This window comes from Chiloscyllium punctatum, unplaced genomic scaffold (assembly GCF_047496795.1).
Source record: "Chiloscyllium punctatum isolate Juve2018m unplaced genomic scaffold, sChiPun1.3 scaffold_427, whole genome shotgun sequence".
NCBI lineage: Eukaryota > Metazoa > Chordata > Chondrichthyes > Orectolobiformes > Hemiscylliidae > Chiloscyllium > Chiloscyllium punctatum.
In genome coordinates, this window is record NW_027310161.1 from 161,261 (window position 1) to 180,644 (window position 19,384).

At 44.8% G+C, this 19,384-nt stretch overlaps 1 non-coding gene across 1 annotated transcript; it reads right to left on the bottom strand.

Annotated features, from left to right (window-relative positions):
• Positions 1–6,576: 6,576 nt before the first annotated feature.
• On the bottom strand, positions 6,577–6,658 carry trnas-acu (transfer RNA serine (anticodon ACU)). Its single transcript has one exon. It is a non-coding gene; the product is annotated as a tRNA-Ser (tRNA).
• Between the last annotated feature and the right edge of the window lie 12,726 nt (positions 6,659–19,384).

The window sequence follows — 19,384 nt, forward strand, 5'->3', positions numbered from 1 at the left end:
TCTGCTGCACATCATTCTGCTTCGAAATATCAAGCCGTATTTCATATTGATTACTGTACACGTTAACCTTTATCAAGCCATGACAGTGAAATCACTGAATCCGCATCACTATACTACCAGGGAAGATTTCTGTTAAAATCACCCTGGACACCAAGAAATACGCCATTCTATTCTCCCATCCTTCTGTGCGTGATCCCCTCGGCCGTATTCCGGTCTTGTTGGTTGGTTTACAATACTGAGGCTATCCAATCATCTTTGCATTTCAGTTTCTAAAGGATGAGACCGTCTCTCTGAGCTGGCACTGTGCTTGCTCAGTGGTGATAACACTGTCCTTGTAAACTAGAAAAGTGCTTGAAATAGTCCATTCCTGTTTTTCATTCCAAGAACTTGAGGCAAACCGTTTGGCAGGACAGGAAATAGCGGGCGTGGGCAGTGATCAAGTTTGGCAGCAAGAACGAGGTGAGGCAGTATAAACTACAGAGTAATGGGGAAACAATGGGCAAGGAACCCTGGGACGGGAGGGGCTGAATGCTTCCTTTCTTTACTGTAACCAGACATTGGTGTTGAACTCAGAAATGGGACAACATCAGACAAGTCGGTGAAATCTTACTTTCTGCTTGTTTTCTCCCAAGGCCTGTGTCACACTAGGGGAAATGTGTCTGCGTGCTTCAGTCTATGGGTAAAAATGGGGTTCAGTTCCCATCTTAAACTTTAATCCCACTTATTATGTTTTACGAGATTAAAACGTTCCAGAGAAATTAGCATTCAGGTGAAACGTCAGAGTTCAAAAGGTTACAGACCAACTGCTGGGAAACAAGATGAAGGGACCCGGTTCTGTGCTGTAAACACTCCATAATTCAATCATTTTTGAGGGGAAACATATCTGCAGTGACATAATTCCAAAAACTGTGTTATGAAGAAACGGTGCAACGGCTTCTGCCCTCATCCCTGGTGGTCTAGTGGTTAGTATTCAGCGATTTAACTGAGTGGCCTGGGTTTCATTACCATTCAGGAAATCAGGACTTCTTGTTCCTGATGCAGAGAGCGCAGCTCTACCAGGAATCTGTTTCATGCCTTAGATCAGTCAAAACCCCAGCTCATCAAAGAAGTGAAAAGTGCCTTCCCTCTCTCTGCACAGTCAGACAGTTAATCCTTCATTCTCCTCTGATTCCACTTTCCAAAGAATTTCAAAATATTGTCAAAACTGAGTCTCAGCTATTTCTTTTCTGTCTTTTCATCCATCGGAGCTGCAGCGATTAAGTGCGTTGGTTTCTAAAAACGAAACGTCCCTATGAGCAATGTATTGGGCTATTCCAGGATTGCCTTCTCTGACGGCGCTGGGACATTACTGATGTTGTCTATGATATGGAAGTGCCAGTGTTTGAGTTGAGTAGACAAAGGTAAAAATTACACAATATCAGGGCAGAGTCCAGCAGGTTTATTTGGAAGCACTAAGTTCCAGGGAGCCGCTCCTTCATCAGGTGGTGTTTTTCTGCAGAAACTTGGTATGTGTGTCAATATGCGCGATCTTTTGGAAGACTGACTGGCGACTGACTGTGTGGAGTTTGCACATTCTCCCTGTGTCTGCGTGGGTTTCCTCCGGGTGCTCCGGTTTCCTCCCACAGTCCAAAGATGTGCAGGTCAGGTGAATTGGCCATGCTAAATTGCCCGTAGTGTTAGGTAAGGGGTAGATGTAGATGTAGGGGTATGGTTGGGTTACGCTTCGGCCGGGCGGTGTGGACTTGTTGGGCCGAAGGGCCTGTTTCCACGCTGTAAGTAATCTAATCTAATCTAATCTAATCATCTGGACTTTAACCGACCGTTCGTGGTGTCGACGGTACCCATGACGTGGAGGTGTTGGTGTTGGACTGGGGTGGATACATTTAATAATCACACAAAGCCATTTTAGATTCCAACAGTTGACAAACACCTGATGAAGAAGCAGTGCATGGAACACTGGTGCTTCCAAATACGTCTGTTCAATACAATCAGGTGCTCTGTGATTTTTACTCTGATAGCTCTTGGTAATGTTTAACTGATCGAAGACAGTGAAAGAACTTTCGTTCGTAGAGATGAAAATTTCAAATATTATCCACCTCAGCATAACAAAAGTGATGAGGTTGGATTTGTGATGAATCTCCACAATGCGCTTGCGCAATGTAAAAGTCGAACATCCAACTGCCTGATCCAGAGCCAGGTATAAGAATGGTTTTACCACTGACCAGATGCACAGCTGAAAGTTTACACGCTGCAGAGCTGTGGTGTTAACAAGGACATGAGCAATAACAGTAACAGTCACAAGGTGAACAAAGAACAAAGATAATCACCATCATTGATTCACTTCAAATTGTCCTCAAAACAACGAGCATTCACAATCTGATCAGCCAATCAATGAGGTCACTGCCGATCTTGGAAATTGCAACTGACTTTTCTGCGTTTTCACCATAATTTGAGGTAAATTCCAGCCTAATCATAACATCGCATATTCCCATTAATTTTTATCTTTAGATAACGTTAATGACCTGTCCGAATTTGCAGGAAATGAGTGAAAACGTCCTTCCGATGACATAATCCAGTGCAGAGTTGGCCAGAAATGAAAAGACAAAGACATGAAACATCACTCCCATTTTTCTCTGTACCAATGCGTTTTCCTGAGTTGAATATTTACAGGACTTGTCTTTACTATCTAAAGAATTAATTATTTTCCCGGGAAAGATTCTTCATAAATCAATTAACATCTGAGGTGTTGAAACATATTTTACTTTAGATTAAAATAGTTGAATATCCTTTTCCCCCAACCTAATGTCCCAATCCTTCCTCCTCTTCCATGTAAATACAAGCTGCTCCAGGTGCTGTTGGAGCTCCCAACCTGACGTTCCAATGCTCCTTGCTGCTCCATGTCAATAGAAGCTGCTCTTCTTGAGGTTGGAGCTCCCAGTTTGATGTCCCAATGCTCCCTGTTCCATGTCACTACCAGTGATGCAGTTGAGGTTAGACCTACCACTCTGATGTCCCAATGCTCCCAGCTGTTAAATGTCACTAAAAGCTGGTCCTTGTGAGGTTGGAGCTCCCAGTCTGATGTCCCAATGTTCCCTCCTCCATGTCAAGAGAAGCAGTCCAGTTGAGGTTGGGTGTATCACTCTGCTGTCCCAAAGCTCCCTGCTGCTACATGTCATTAAAAGCTGCTCCAGGTGAGAGTGGAACTCCCAGACGGATGTCGCAAAGCTTCTTGCGCCATGTCAACTGGAGCTGCTCCAAATGAGGTTAGATCTTGCATTCGGAGGTTCCAATGCTCCCTGTTGCTCCATGTCAACAGAAGCTGCTCCAGTTGTGTTTGGAACTCCCAGCCTGATGCCTCAATGCTCCCTGCTGCTCCATGTCAATGGAAGCTGCTCCAGGTCTGGTTGGAACTCCCAGACTGATGTCACAATACTCCCTGGTTCACGTCAAAAGACGCTGCTCCAAATGAAGTGGGAGCTCCCATCCCTGGCAGCTCACATACGTCTATACCATCATAGAAATACTGCCCACTGAACATCCCCACCACTGGACCCATTGGTGGAATATCCACATCATGAGAACCTAATATTATTTTTAGTCACCACCGAATCATTATTTCCAAAAGTCATTCTTTCTTAAACCTTATTTCGCATGTGCATACTGCAGTCAATCCGAAATAAGATAATGGTGCTAATTGATGTATGCTTAATAAAAATTACATCCTATTTTTCATGTTGAGTAACTGCGAGTTAGCAAGGACAATGTTTGTATTCAAATCACACGTTTATTCCAGGTGAGAGAATGTGGTTTGCATTATTTAAAATGAACTTGTTCACTGCGTAAAATGATCAAATAGATCTCAATTTCAAAACAACATTGGAAACGTTGTCATCCATCTTGAAATGTGGTGTCTTCTTCTTTCAACCAGACGGGTATTATATCGAAAAGTCTATTACTGATATGCGTACAGACACTTTAAATCGCAAGGATTGTGAAGGTTTGTAACTCAGGTTGAGGTTTAGGGTATAGGTTTGCTTGCGGAGCTGGAGGTTTGACATCCAGATGTTTCATTACCTGGCTAGGTAACACCATCAGTGGCGACCTCCATGTGAAGCGAAGCTGTTGTCTCTTGCTTTCTATTTATATCTTTCTCCTGGATGGGGTTCCTGCGGTTTGTGGTGATGTCATTTCCTGTTCGTTTTCTGCGGGGTTGACAGATGGCATGTAGATCTATGTGTTTGTTTATGGCGTTGTGGTTGGAGTGCCAGGCCTTTGGGAATTCTCTGGCATGTCTTTGCTTAGACTGTCCCAGGATCAAGGTTTTTCCCAAGTCGAACCGGACTACCAAAAATACATAAACCAGGAGCCCCCCTCAGACCCATAGTCTCATTACCCGGAACACCAACTTACAGGCGGGCCAAAGAACTACACGCAAGACTGAAATACCTCATAGAAGAGTCACAGCACTCCATCCACTCCACCCAGGAATTCCTAAAAAATATCAAAAACACCAAAATAGAGGAAGAAGAAGCAATGATCTCATTCGACATAACAGCACTGTTCACCTTCATCAACATCGACCTGGCAAAGGAAACACTTACCACACTTTTAGAAGAGACCATCACAGACACCAACCACCATCAATCACATTACCAACGAAAACATCATGAAGCTAGTGGACCTGTGCCTCACCACCCACCTCACTTTCAACAACATCGTCTACAAACAAACCAACGGCACACCCATGGAATCTCCGCTGTCAGGATTCATAGCAGAGGCGGTAATGCAAAGACGAGAACAAACAGCCCGACCAACAATCAAACCAAAAATCTGGGTCCGCTACGTAGATGGCACCTTTGTCATCACAAAACAAAACAAGATAGAAGAGACATTTGACATCATCAACAACACCTTCACAGGCATAAAGTTCACCAAGGAGGAAGAAACCGACAACAAACTCACATTCCTGAACGTCACAGTAGAAAGAAAGGACAACGGAGAACTACAAACCTAAGTATACAGAAAACCGACAAACACTGACCAAATACTTAACTACACCAGCAACCATCCCAACACACACAAACGAAGCTGTGTCAGAACACTATTCCAACGAGCCACCACACACTGCAGCACAGACGAACTTCGGAAAACAGAGGAGAACCACCTATACAACGTATTCGAGAAGAATAGATTCTCAAAAAATACAGTTCGCAGATTCCTCAAGAACAAACCACGACAAGCAGACCAAACACAGCCAGAAACCTTAACTACCTTACCATACATCGAAGAAGTTTCAGAAATGACAGCCAGACTATTCAGACCCCTCGGAATCCTAGTAGTACACAAATCCACCAACACTCTCAAACAAAAACTAACAAACTTAAAAGACACAGTTCAACCCATGGACAAAACCAACGTCATCTACAAGGTTCCATGCAAGGATTGCCACCAACACTACGTAAGACAAACAGGAAGAAAGTTAGCCACCAGGATATACGAACACCAGCTCGCCACAAAAAGACACGACCTTCTCTCCTTCGTAGCCCTACACACTGATTAAAAATACCACTATTTCGACTGGGACAACACATCTATCCTGGAACAGGCTAAGCAAAGACATGCCAGAGAATTCCTAGAGACCTGGCACTTCAACCACAATGCCATAAACAAACACTTAGATCTAGATGCCATCTATCAACCCATCAGAAAACGAACAGGAAATGACATCACCACAAACCCCAGGAACCCCATCGAGAAGAAAAATATAAATAGAAAGCAGGAGACAACGGCTTTGCTTCAATTGGAGGTCGCCACTGATGATGATGTTACCTAGCCAAGTAATGAAACGTCTGGATATCAAAGTTACAGCTCAGCGAAGCAACCCTCCACCCTACATTTTAAATCATTTTTCATGTTTATGTTCCATGAATCTGCGGTTAATGATCCACAGTTTAGTTTCAATCCCTATAGGTAACATGCTGATTTCTCCAGTTGTTCATAGTTCAATGTGATGCATCCAGTGTGTGCATAACGAGAGGGAGCTTGCTTCCCACATCTTGTGTTTATCTGTGCCTTATGTCCAGCATTCATCAACGGCGAGAGCAAGGGGCGAGGGCGAGACCAATGTGTAAGTCTCTCCGTGCCCATGCACGGCACCCACAGCGGCAATTCTCCACTGTGCATTTACAGCCAGTTCTCAGTGCCCCTACACCCACGCCCTGCCCCTTTTGAAATATCTCCATTATTTTGTGCTGTTTCGCTGTGCTCTTCTCACCAGGATGAATTACTTCCACTCAACTTCCTCCAGATTTCATCTGACAAAACATTCATTAAGATTCCCTTTGCATAAACATGCATTTCGCAGCTCTCATACGAAAAAACGTTAACAGCAGCTTGACTTGAAAAAGAAAATCGCGCTCCTTTTCATTATCCCAAAGCAAACTAGATTTCAATGCAGTTTAGTCAAACGGCGCAAACTATCCCTTGAGATTTTGTAATAGCGACAATGCATATAAACTGACCGTTGGAGTTCCAGTTTCAATGCGACAGCTGAAAAACCGCACCGTTGAAAGCCGTTGATGACAGTGGGACTCGAATCCACGCGTGCAGAGCACAATGGATTAGTAATCCATCGCCTTAACCTCTCGGCCACCACATCACAGATACTCAAAAAGCTCTGACCTTATGTATAATTGAATTTCGTAAATTATGCAGAGCAGCAGATATTTCTCCCTGGTGTTGGTGAAATGACAAATAATACAGTCCGGTTCCAAGACTATGGTCTGACCCCTGGGTTGTGGGGCAAGTGCACTCCCACTGTCACACTGTGCACACAGTGATCTGAACAAAAATGAGGAAATGACTATGTAACAAGGTCTGTTGAATTCTGTGAAATTTGAAGTCAACGGAATGAAGAACCCGAGACAGCAGGAGGTGTTCTTTCAATAAAGAGTTGGATAGAGCTCTTAAGGATAGTGGAATCAAGGGTTATGGGGATAAGGCAGGAACAGGATACTGACTGAGGATGTTCAGGGCATGACCATAATGAATGGTGGTGCTGGCTCGAAGGGCAGAATGGCCCACTCCTGCACCGACTGTCTATTGTCTATTAAATTGCCTGTGAGGAATTGTTTTCCAGACTGGAGGAGAGTGCATAGTGCTCAATGTCATTATTCCGAAGACCTAACTTCCACTCAGATGTTTTTGACACGCACTTGTGTACAGAACAGACAATTTCAAAATCCAAAATAAGGCTAAACTGACAATTGATCTCAACAATGCAAAAACCTTGATGCGTATCATTTTCCTGGGCGTGCGACACCAAGTCACTGTATGATCACAGCAACACAGTGAGCAAGTGTCAGAAGGAAAATGAGTGCAGTGCCAGAGCGCATGCGGGGAGCAGCACGTGACACACGGGGAAGTGCATTTCCCACAACAGGAACACTTCCCAAACAGCGGAATGCGGTGGAAGAATTCAGAGGGAGTTTGCACTATGAAATTCGATGCCAGAGACACAATGGAGATCTGTCATTGAGTCTGTTCAAGATGAAGATTTTAAGATTTCTACAGATGCAAAACAAAATAAAAAGCTCATGAGTTAATGAAGGCAAAAGATGAAATTGTACATTTCATCAATCTATCCATCTTTACAATGAGTACCTCACCACTTTCCTCACTCGGGGACAGAACCACTGTTGAAGATGATAATATAATCCCCGTTACTTGCCATGGAATCAGAGAAACTCGGTTTCCCAAACGTTAAGGTAAAACCAGGAATGTGGAGGTAAGCATTAATGTGTTGCTCCTGTGCTGAAGGTGACCAGTGCACGGTATCTCTGTTCCAGTATAGTGGGCTGTGCTGTGCCGAAGTTTTAATTTTGAGCCTCACATGGAGCAGCTTCAATTTGTCGTCGTGTTGAGGGGTACGGACAGAAGGTGATATTGAGCAAAGCCAAGTTTATGGGAAAATACCCGTGTTTGTGGATTGAGAAACAACCTTTTCTGGATAATGACTCCTTGATCAACAAACATACTGCAAGTATCTAAAACGTGAAGAGACTATGTGGAGAGAGAGCCGAAGGTGATTTTTCACCAGTTGGATAACGTTTCTCATGTGCACTATTTTAAATTCTGGGAAAATAGAAGTTGAACTGATTTCATGTTACACAGTTTTTTACAAACTCACAAAGGTTGCTGCAATAATAAAAAAAAAGAAATCACATAGGACCGTTTGAATATTGTATTGAACTGAATTTTGGTGTGAGCATATTTTATCTTAACTGGCGTGCTGCAGAGAAGTACAGAGGGTTAACAATACAAAAGGACCCAGTCTTCTTGGTGGATTTCTTGGGTGGAGTTAAGAATGTACGAAATGTACATAACATCATGTGAATGTGGTCAAATCTTTAAAGTAGGTGTTGCATCTCCAAGTGACGATTCAATTCCTAGTCATTAGGATATCACTTCTGTCTGCAGTTATTTTAGGACATCAGCGCCATTTACCGAGTTTCACCTTGAATAATACGCCACACCTTACCAATCCATGAACTTGTTATACTCAGTCTTATTCAGTTTTACGTGTTCATGAAATATCTTTGTGTCTGAAGTCAACAAATTCGAAATTGTTACGCAACCATACTGACTTTCACTCAATGGTAAATTCTCTCCTTGTACGTTTTTTCGTGTATCTTTTAAACCACTCTGAAGTCAGCTTCTACGTTTTACTTCTGTAAAGTCGTTCACGATTTAAATAACTCTATTGCGTGGAAGAAACTCTCATCCAAACTTTTCTTAATCATTCCCTAATGGTTTTCAAGCTCAAACGATAGTTATTGATTCACTCGAAAGAGGGACTTTCCCCGATTTACTCATTCAAACCTCGCGTTATGTGAAAATCTCATTTGTTTACATCATATTTGCGTGTTTTTGCTCCAGCATTTCCAAATCTCGTGAATAAACTCCGTCATTCTTTCTATCATCCCGATGAAACCGGTTGTATCTTTTCTGATATTCTTATGTCTTAGTAAACAACGTCACTTGGCTTTCTTATATCTTGCTATCCAGGAAACAGCGTCTGTGCCCTTTCTCACTTCTTTACATGCTTTTGGTGGAGAATGAGGACAAGGATTACACACAATGTTCCCACTGAGGGTGAACTACAAATTTTACTTTTACACTATGAACTCTTTGCTTTTTAAATACGACGTCTCTATTTAAAAACTCCAATAAGGTTAATTACTATCTATCCAGTTCATGAACATCGTCTCCATGGAGACGAAAATTATCCATCACTTCCTTTATTCTTCCACGGGATGTCTGAAAGGTTTGTAAGGCCAACATCTCCATATCCCCGTGTCCTGAGTCAGTCTCAGCTATTTCTAAAGGTGACTGAAGTTCAAATACTTCATAGTGTGTCTCCCGTCATTCCAGTACAGACTGGTTCTGGACAGTAAATGCCATCACCAAAGGCCACCGTATATTAACCACTCTGAACCCCTCAAATAGATTCCAGGCTGTAACTCACACTGGGATATCTGTTATTCTGTATATAAACAGCTCTGAACCCCTCAATTAGATTCCAGGCTGTAACTAACCCCGGGCTATCTGTTATTCTGTATATAAACCACTCTGAAACCCTCAATTAGATTCCAGGCTGTAACTCACCCTGGGCTATCTGTTATTCTGTATATAAACCACTCTGAACCCCTCAATTAGATTCCAGGCAGTTACTCACTGTGGGCTCTCTGTTATTCTGTATATAAACCACTCTGAACCCCTCAATTAGATTCCAGGCAGTTACTCACTGTGGGCTATCAGTTATTCTGTATATAAACCACTCTGAACCCCTCAATTAGATTCCAGGCTGTCACTCACTCCGGCCTAACTGTTATTCTGTATATAAACCACTCTGAACCCCTCAATTAGATTCCAGGCTGTAACTCACTCCGGGCTATCTGTTATACTGTATATAAACCACTCTGAACCCCTCAATTAGATTCCAGGCAGTTACTCACTGTGGGCTCTCTGTTATTCTGTGACATAAACCAGAGGATTTGAGCCAAGGGGAGAGGCTGAATAAGCTGGGGCTGTTTTCCCTGGAGCATCAGAGGCTGAGGCGTGACTTTATCGAGGTTTATAAAATCAAGACGGGCATGGATAGAAGAAATAGACAAAGTCTTTTCCTCGCTGTAGGGGAGTCCAGAACTAGAGGGCAGAGGTTTAGTGTGAGAGGGGAAAGATATGGAAGAGACCTAAGGGGCAACTTGTTCACTCAGAGGGTGGTCCATGAATGCAATGAACTGTCAGAGGAAGTGGTGGAGGGAGTACAATTGCAACATTTAAAATTCAGCTCGATGGATATGTGAATGGGAAAGTTTTGGAGGGAGATGGGCCAAGTGCTTGAAAAAGAGACTAGAGTAGGTTAGGATATCTGGTCGGCATAGACGGGTTGGACCAAAGGGTCTGTTTCCATGCTGTACATCTCTAGGACTGTATGACTCCGCGATTTTGTGACTCACTACTTGTTATCTGTTATTCTGTATGTAACCCACCCTGAACACCTCGATTTGATTCCAATCTGTAACTCACTCCAGGCTATCTGTTATTCTGTATTTTAACCCCCTGAACCCCTCGATTAGATTCCAGGCTGTAACTCACTCTGGGCTATCTGATATTTTGTATATGACCCACCCTGAACACCTCGATTTGAATCCAGGCTGTAACTCACTCCAGAGTATCTGTTATTCTGTATGCAACCCACCCTGAACCCCTCGATTGGATTCCTGTCTGTATCTCATTCTGTGGCATCTGCTATTCTGTATATAAATCACTCTGAACTCCTCGATTAGGTTCCGGGCATTAGCTCACTCAGGGATATCTTTTAATCTGTATATAAACATGCCTGAACCCCTCAATTATATTCCATGCCTTAACTCACTCCAGAGTATCTGTGTTTTGTATATTAACCACTCTGAACCCCTCGATTACATTCCAGGCTTTAACTCACACCGGGATATCTGTTATCCTGTATATAAACCACCCTGAAACCCTCAATTAGAATCCAGGCTGTAACACATGCTGGTCTATCTGTTATTCTGTATATAAAACACTCTGAACCCCTCAATTAGATTCCAGGCTGTAACTCACGCTGGTCTATCTGTTATTCTGTATTTAAATCACTCTGAACTCCTCAAGTAGGTTCCAGGCATTTGCTCACACATGGCTATCTGTTAATCTGTATATAAACAAGCCTGAACCCCTCAATTCGATTCCAGACTGTAACTCACTCTGGGCTATCTGTTAATCTGTATATTAACCACCCTGAACCCATTGATTTGATTCCACTTCCTGTCATGTTAAACTCATGTTCCCAACACAATCTAATCTCAATAATGATCAATGTATCACTGGTCCTCCAATCTGCTGGCACTACCATCATGTTAACTTACTGATGTTTACGTACATGATCAGCTGTAGCATCTGAACAATACTGCTTCAGAATTTCTCATCATTTTACACAGAAACATTCAGCTTTTTCTATTCTTACTGCAAATCACCTTCCAGAATATTCTCTTGCACCTGCCAATGTTTTCAATATAATTCACAAAACACTGACAGCAAAATAGATGACATGATAGGATGTAGCAAACTGTTACACTCAGTACCTTCATGTTACAATGTAATAATATCCAGTCAGAAACATGCCCTGGGTCAGGGATAAAACCTCCCTGGGTCTGGAAGTGGGGACTGGGCAGAGAACGGGGTTTTGGTCTGTCACTGAGTTAGTTTGGAAATCTGTGCTGCACATGGACATTTCTCCACATTATATTCAGTTTCTATGTGTGGGTGTGTGTGTGTGATGGAGAGAGTTTAAACTGAGTTTAACTCTGCGTCTCTGCTTAGGGATTCCCTGTCTTTCAGATATTTGACTGTAACATCATAGAAACTGTGGGTATCTGCCTGTTTCTGTCCCATCTTTCAGAACACATAGAAACCTCCACATAAAGCACTTGAATCCTGTCTGGCTCAGCTCATTGTTGAGTTGGTCCATGGTGGGTAATTTCTCCTCTGCTTTCTCTCCTCTCGTATCCCGTTGCTCTGTCGATTAATTGCCCAATACCCTCAATTTGAATGCAATTTGCAACTCACTCCAGTCTATCTGTTATTCTGTATGCAACCCACCCTGAACACCTCGATTCGATTCCAAGTTGTAACTCACTCCGGGATATCTGTTATTCTGTATATAACCCACTCTGAACACCTCAATTTGATTCTAGGCTGTAACTCACTCCGGGCTGTCTGTTATTCTGTATATAAACCACCCTAAACCCCGCGATTAAATTCCAAGCTGTAACTCACTCCAGGCTATCTGTTATTCTGTTTATAAACTACCCTGAACCCCGCGATTAGATTCCAGGCTGCATCTCACTCTGGGCTATCTGTTATTCTGTATATAAATCACCCTGAACCCCGCGATTCGATTCCAGGCTGCAACTCACTCCGAGCCATCTGTTATTCTGAATATGAAATATATATTCTGAATATATATTCTGTATATAAACAAGCCTTAACTCCTCAATTAGATTCCATGCCTTAACTCACACCAGGGTATTTGTTTTCTGTATATAAACCACCCCGAACCCCTCGATTACATTCCAGGCTTTAACTGACCTCGGGATTACTGTTATTCTGTCACATAAACCAGCCTGAACCCCTTGATTAGATTCCAGGCTGTAACTCATCCCGGGCTATCTGTTATTCTGTATATAAACCACTCTGAAACCCTCAATTAGATTCCAGGCTGTAACTCACCCTGGGCTATCTGTTATTCTGTATATAAACCACTCTGAACCCCTCAATTAGATTCCAGGCAGTTACTCACTGTGGGCTCTCTGTTATTCTGTATATAAACCACTCTGAACCCCTCAATTAGATTCCAGGCAGTTACTCACTGTGGGCTATCAGTTATTCTGTATATAAACCACTCTGAACCCCTCAATTAGATTCCAGGCTGTCACTCACTCCGGCCTAACTGTTATTCTGTATATAAACCACTCTGAACCCCTCAATTAGATTCCAGGCTGTAACTCACTCCGGGCTATCTGTTATACTGTATATAAACCACTCTGAACCCCTCAATTAGATTCCAGGCAGTTACTCACTGTGGGCTCTCTGTTATTCTGTGACATAAACCAGAGGATTTGAGCCAAGGGGAGAGGCTGAATAAGCTGGGGCTGTTTTCCCTGGAGCATCAGAGGCTGAGGCGTGACTTTATCGAGGTTTATAAAATCAAGACGGGCATGGATAGAAGAAATAGACAAAGTCTTTTCCTCGCTGTAGGGGAGTCCAGAACTAGAGGGCAGAGGTTTAGTGTGAGAGGGGAAAGATATGGAAGAGACCTAAGGGGCAACTTGTTCACTCAGAGGGTGGTCCATGAATGCAATGAACTGTCAGAGGAAGTGGTGGAGGGAGTACAATTGCAACATTTAAAATTCAGCTCGATGGATATGTGAATGGGAAAGTTTTGGAGGGAGATGGGCCAAGTGCTTGAAAAAGAGACTAGAGTAGGTTAGGATATCTGGTCGGCATAGACGGGTTGGACCAAAGGGTCTGTTTCCATGCTGTACATCTCTAGGACTGTATGACTCCGCGATTTTGTGACTCACTACTTGTTATCTGTTATTCTGTATGTAACCCACCCTGAACACCTCGATTTGATTCCAATCTGTAACTCACTCCAGGCTATCTGTTATTCTGTATTTTAACCCCCTGAACCCCTCGATTAGATTCCAGGCTGTAACTCACTCTGGGCTATCTGATATTTTGTATATGACCCACCCTGAACACCTCGATTTGAATCCAGGCTGTAACTCACTCCAGAGTATCTGTTATTCTGTATGCAACCCACCCTGAACCCCTCGATTGGATTCCTGTCTGTATCTCATTCTGTGGCATCTGCTATTCTGTATATAAATCACTCTGAACTCCTCGATTAGGTTCCGGGCATTAGCTCACTCAGGGATATCTTTTAATCTGTATATAAACATGCCTGAACCCCTCAATTATATTCCATGCCTTAACTCACTCCAGAGTATCTGTGTTTTGTATATTAACCACTCTGAACCCCTCGATTACATTCCAGGCTTTAACTCACACCGGGATATCTGTTATCCTGTATATAAACCACCCTGAAACCCTCAATTAGAATCCAGGCTGTAACACATGCTGGTCTATCTGTTATTCTGTATATAAAACACTCTGAACCCCTCAATTAGATTCCAGGCTGTAACTCACGCTGGTCTATCTGTTATTCTGTATTTAAATCACTCTGAACTCCTCAAGTAGGTTCCAGGCATTTGCTCACACATGGCTATCTGTTAATCTGTATATAAACAAGCCTGAACCCCTCAATTCGATTCCAGACTGTAACTCACTCTGGGCTATCTGTTAATCTGTATATTAACCACCCTGAACCCATTGATTTGATTCCACTTCCTGTCATGTTAAACTCATGTTCCCAACACAATCTAATCTCAATAATGATCAATGTATCACTGGTCCTCCAATCTGCTGGCACTACCATCATGTTAACTTACTGATGTTTATGTACATGATCAGCTGTAGCATCTGAACAATACTGCTTCAGAATTTCTCATCATTTTACACAGAAACATTCAGCTTTTTCTATTCTTACTGCAAATCACCTTCCAGAATATTCTCTTGCACCTGCCAATGTTTTCAATATAATTCACAAAACACTGACAGTAAAATAGATGACATGATAGGATGTAGCAAACTGTTACACTCAGTACCTTCATGTTACAATGTAATAATATCCAGTCAGAAACATGCCCTGGGTCAGGGATAAAACCTCCCTGGGTCTGGAAGTGGGGACTGGGCAGAGAACGGGGTTTTGGTCTGTCACTGAGTTAGTTTGGAAATCTGTGCTGCACATGGACATTTCTCCACATTATATTCAGTTTCTATGTGTGGGTGTGTGTGTGTGATGGAGAGAGTTTAAACTGAGTTTAACTCTGCGTCTCTGCTTAGGGATTCCCTGTCTTTCAGATATTTGACTGTAACATCATAGAAACTGTGGGTATCTGCCTGTTTCTGTCCCATCTTTCAGAACACATAGAAACCTCCACATAAAGCACTTGAATCCTGTCTGGCTCAGCTCATTGTTGAGTTGGTCCATGGTGGGTAATTTCTCCTCTGCTTTCTCTCCTCTCGTATCCCGTTGCTCTGTCGATTAATTGCCCAATACCCTCAATTTGAATGCAATTTGCAACTCACTCCAGTCTATCTGTTATTCTGTATGCAACCCACCCTGAACACCTCGATTCGATTCCAAGTTGTAACTCACTCCGGGATATCTGTTATTCTGTATATAACCCACTCTGAACACCTCAATTTGATTCTAGGCTGTAACTCACTCCGGGCTGTCTGTTATTCTGTATATAAACCACCCTAAACCCCGCGATTAAATTCCAAGCTGTAACTCACTCCAGGCTATCTGTTATTCTGTTTATAAACTACCCTGAACCCCGCGATTAGATTCCAGGCTGCATCTCACTCTGGGCTATCTGTTATTCTGTATATAAATCACCCTGAACCCCGCGATTCGATTCCAGGCTGCAACTCACTCCGAGCCATCTGTTATTCTGAATATGAAATATATATTCTGAATATATATTCTGTATATAAACAAGCCTTAACTCCTCAATTAGATTCCATGCCTTAACTCACACCAGGGTATTTGTTTTCTGTATATAAACCACCCCGAACCCCTCGATTACATTCCAGGCTTTAACTGACCTCGGGATTACTGTTATTCTGTCACATAAACCAGCCTGAACCCCTTGATTAGATTCCAGGCTGTAACTCACCCCGGGCTATCTGTTATTCTGTATATAAACAGGCCTGAACCCCTCAATTAGATTCCAGGCTGTAAGTCACTCTGGACTATCTGTTCTTCTGTATGTAAACCACTCTGAAACCCTCAATTAGATTCCAGGCTGTAACTCAACCTGGGCTATCTGTTATTTTGTATATAAACCACTCTGAATCCCTCAATTAGAATCCAGGCTGTAACTCACCCCGGGATATCTGTTATTCTGTATGTAAACCACTCTGAACCCCTCAATTAGATTCCAGGCTGTAACTCAACCTGGGCTATCTGTTATTCTGTATATAAACCACTCTGAATCCCTCAATTTGAATCCAGGCTATAACTCACGCCGGGATATCTGTTATTCTGTACATAAACCACTCTGAACTCCGCGATTTGATTCCAGGCTGGAACTCACTCCAGGCTATCCGTTATTCGGTATATAAACCACTCTGAACTCCGCGATTCGATTCCAGGATGTAACTTACTCCGGGCTATCTGAGAGGGACAGACACACAGAGAGAGAGAGAGAGAGAGCGACAGGGAGAGTGAGAGAGAGAGAGAGAGAGAGAGAGAGAGAGAGAGAGAGAGAGAGAGAGAGAGAGAGAGAGAGAGAGGGACAGGGCGAATGAGGGGTATATGGAGAGAGAGAGGGACAGGGAGAGAGAGAGAGAGAGAGAGGGAGAGAGAGAGTGAGAGGGACAGGGAGAGAGAGAGAGTGAGATAGAGGGAGAGAGAGTGAGGGACAGGGACACAGAGAGAGAGAGGGACAGAGAGAGAGAGAGGGACAGGGAGAGAGAGTGAGGGACAGAGAGAGAGAGAGACAGGGAGAGAGAGTGAGGGACAGGGAGAGAGAGAGGGACAGGGAGAGAGAGAGACAGTGAGGGGGAGAGAGAGAGGGACAGGGAGAGAGAGAGACAGAGAGAGAGTGAGGGGGAGAGGGACAGAGAGAGAGAGAGAGAGGGACAGGGAGAGAGAGAGAGGGATATGGAGAGAGAGAGGGACAGAGAGAGAGTGGGGGGAGAGGGACAGAGAGAGAGAGACAGAGAGACATAGAGAGAGAGGGACAGTGAGAGAGAGACGGACAGGGAGGGAGAGAGAGAGAGGGACGGGGGAGAGAGAGAGAGAGACAGGGAGAGAGAGAGTGAGGGAGAGAGAGAGAGGGACAGGGAGAGAGAGAGAGGGACAGAGAGAGAGAGAGAGGGGAGAGAGAGAGAGAGAGAGAGAGGAACAGAGAGAGAGAGGGACAGGGAGAGAGAGAGATAGACAGGGGGAGAGAGAGAGAGAGAGAGGGACAGGGAGAGAGTGAGAGGGACAGGGAGAGAGAGAGTGAGATAGAGGGAGAGAGAGTGAGGGACAGGGAGAGAGAGAGGGACAGGGAGAGAGAGAGAGAGGGAGAGAGAGCGAGGGACAGGGAGAGAGAGAGAGAGAGAGGGACAGAGAGAGAGAGGGAGAGAGGGACAGGGAGAGAGAGAGAGAGGGACAGGGAGAGAGAGAGAGACAGGGAGAGAGAGAGGGACAGACAGAGAGGGACAGGGAGAGAGAGAGTGAGATAGAGGGAGAGAGTGAGGGACAGGGAGAGAGAGGGACAGGGAGAGAGAGAGAGAGACAGAGAGAGAGAGAGAGGGACAGAGAGAGAGAGAGAGAGCGACAGGGAGAGAGTGAGGGACAGGGAGAGAGAGTGAGGGACAGGGAGAGAGAGAGAGGGACAGAGAGAGAGAGTGAGGGACAGAGAGAGAGAGAGAGACAGGGAGAGAGTGAGGGACAGAGAGAGAGAGAGAGGGACAGGGAGAGAGAGAGAGAGGGGGGAGAGAGACAGAGTGAGAGAGAGAGGGACAGGGAGAGAGAGAGATGGGGGGAGAGGGACAGAGAGAGAGAGAGGGACAGGGAGAGAGAGACAGAGGGGGAGTGGGACAGTGAGAGAGAGAGAGAGAGTGACAGGGAGAGAGAGAGAGAGAGGGACAGGGAGAGAGTGGGACAGGGAGAAAGAGAGACAGGGAGAGAGAGAGAGACAGGGAGAGAGAGAGAGAGAGGGACAGAGAGAGAGAGAGAGGGACAGGGAGAGAGAGAGAGGGAGAGAGAGAGGGAGGGAGAGAGAGAGGGACAGGGAGAGAGAGGGACAGGGAGAGAGAGAGAGATACAGGGAGAGAGAGAGGGACAGGGAGAGATAGAGAGGGAGAGACAGGGAGAGAGAGAGAGACAGGGAGAGAGAGAGAGCATGAGGGACAGAGAGAGAGAGAGAGAGAGAGAGAGACAGGGAGAGAGAGAGAGAAAGGGACAGAGAGAGAGAGGGAGAGAGGGACAGGGAGAGAGAGAGGAGGACAGGGAGAGAGAGAGAGAGAGAGAGAGACAGGGAGAGAGAGAGTGAGATAGAGGGAGAGAGAGTGAGGGACAGGGAGAGAGAGAGTGAGATAGAGGGAGAGAGAGTGAGGGATAGGGAGAGAGAGGGACAGGGTGAGAGGGAGAGAGGGAGACAGAGAGAGTGAGAGAGAGTGAGGGACAGGGAGAGAGAGAGAGGGAGAGAGGGACAGGGAGAGAGAGAGAGAGGGACAGGGAGAGAGAGAGAGACAGGGGGAGAGAGAGGGACAGAGAGAGAGAGAGAGGGACGGGGAGAGAGAGAGTGAGATAGAGGGAGAGAGAGTGAGGGACAGGGAGAGAGAGGGACAGAGAGAGAGAGGGACAGGGAGAGAGAGAGGGGGACAGAGAGAGAGGGGGGGACAGGGAGAGAGAGAGAGTGACGGAGAGAGAGAGGTACAGGGAGAGAGAGTGAGGTACAGGGAGAGAGAGTGAGGGACCGGGAGAGAGAGAGAGAGAGAGTGAGGGACAGGGAGTGAGAGGGACAGAGAGAGAGAGTGAGGGACGCAGAGAGAGAGGGACAGAGATAGAGTGAGGTACGCAGAGAGAGAGGGACAGAGATAGAGTGAGGTACGCAGAGAGAGAGAGACAATGAGAGAGGGACAGTGAGAGTGGGACAGTGAGAGTGGGACCGAGACAGAGAGAGAGGGACAGGAACAGAGAGAGATTGAGAGAAAGAGCGGGATACATAGAGAGAGAGAGAGGAACACAGAGAGAGTGACAGAGAGAGAAAGATAGAGAGGGACACAGAGAGAGAGTGAGGGACACAGGGAGAGAATGATGGACACAGGGAGAGAAAGTGGGACACAGGGAGAGAGTGACGGACACAGGGAGAGAGAGTGGGACACAGGGAGAGAGTGTGATAGAGAGACCGAGGGACAGACAGAGAAAGAGAGAGTGAGGGATACAGAGAGAGGGACAGAGAGAGAGAGAGAGGGACACAGAGAGAGAGAGAGGGACACAGAGAGAGAGAGGGACACAGAGAGAGAGAGGGACACAGAGAGAGTGGGGGAGAGAGAGAGTGGGGGACACAGAGAGAGAGAATGCATGTGTGTGAGAGAGAATGCGTGTGTGAGAGAGAATGCGTGTGTGAGAGAGAATGCGTGTGTGCGAGAGAGAATGCGTGTGAGAGAGAGA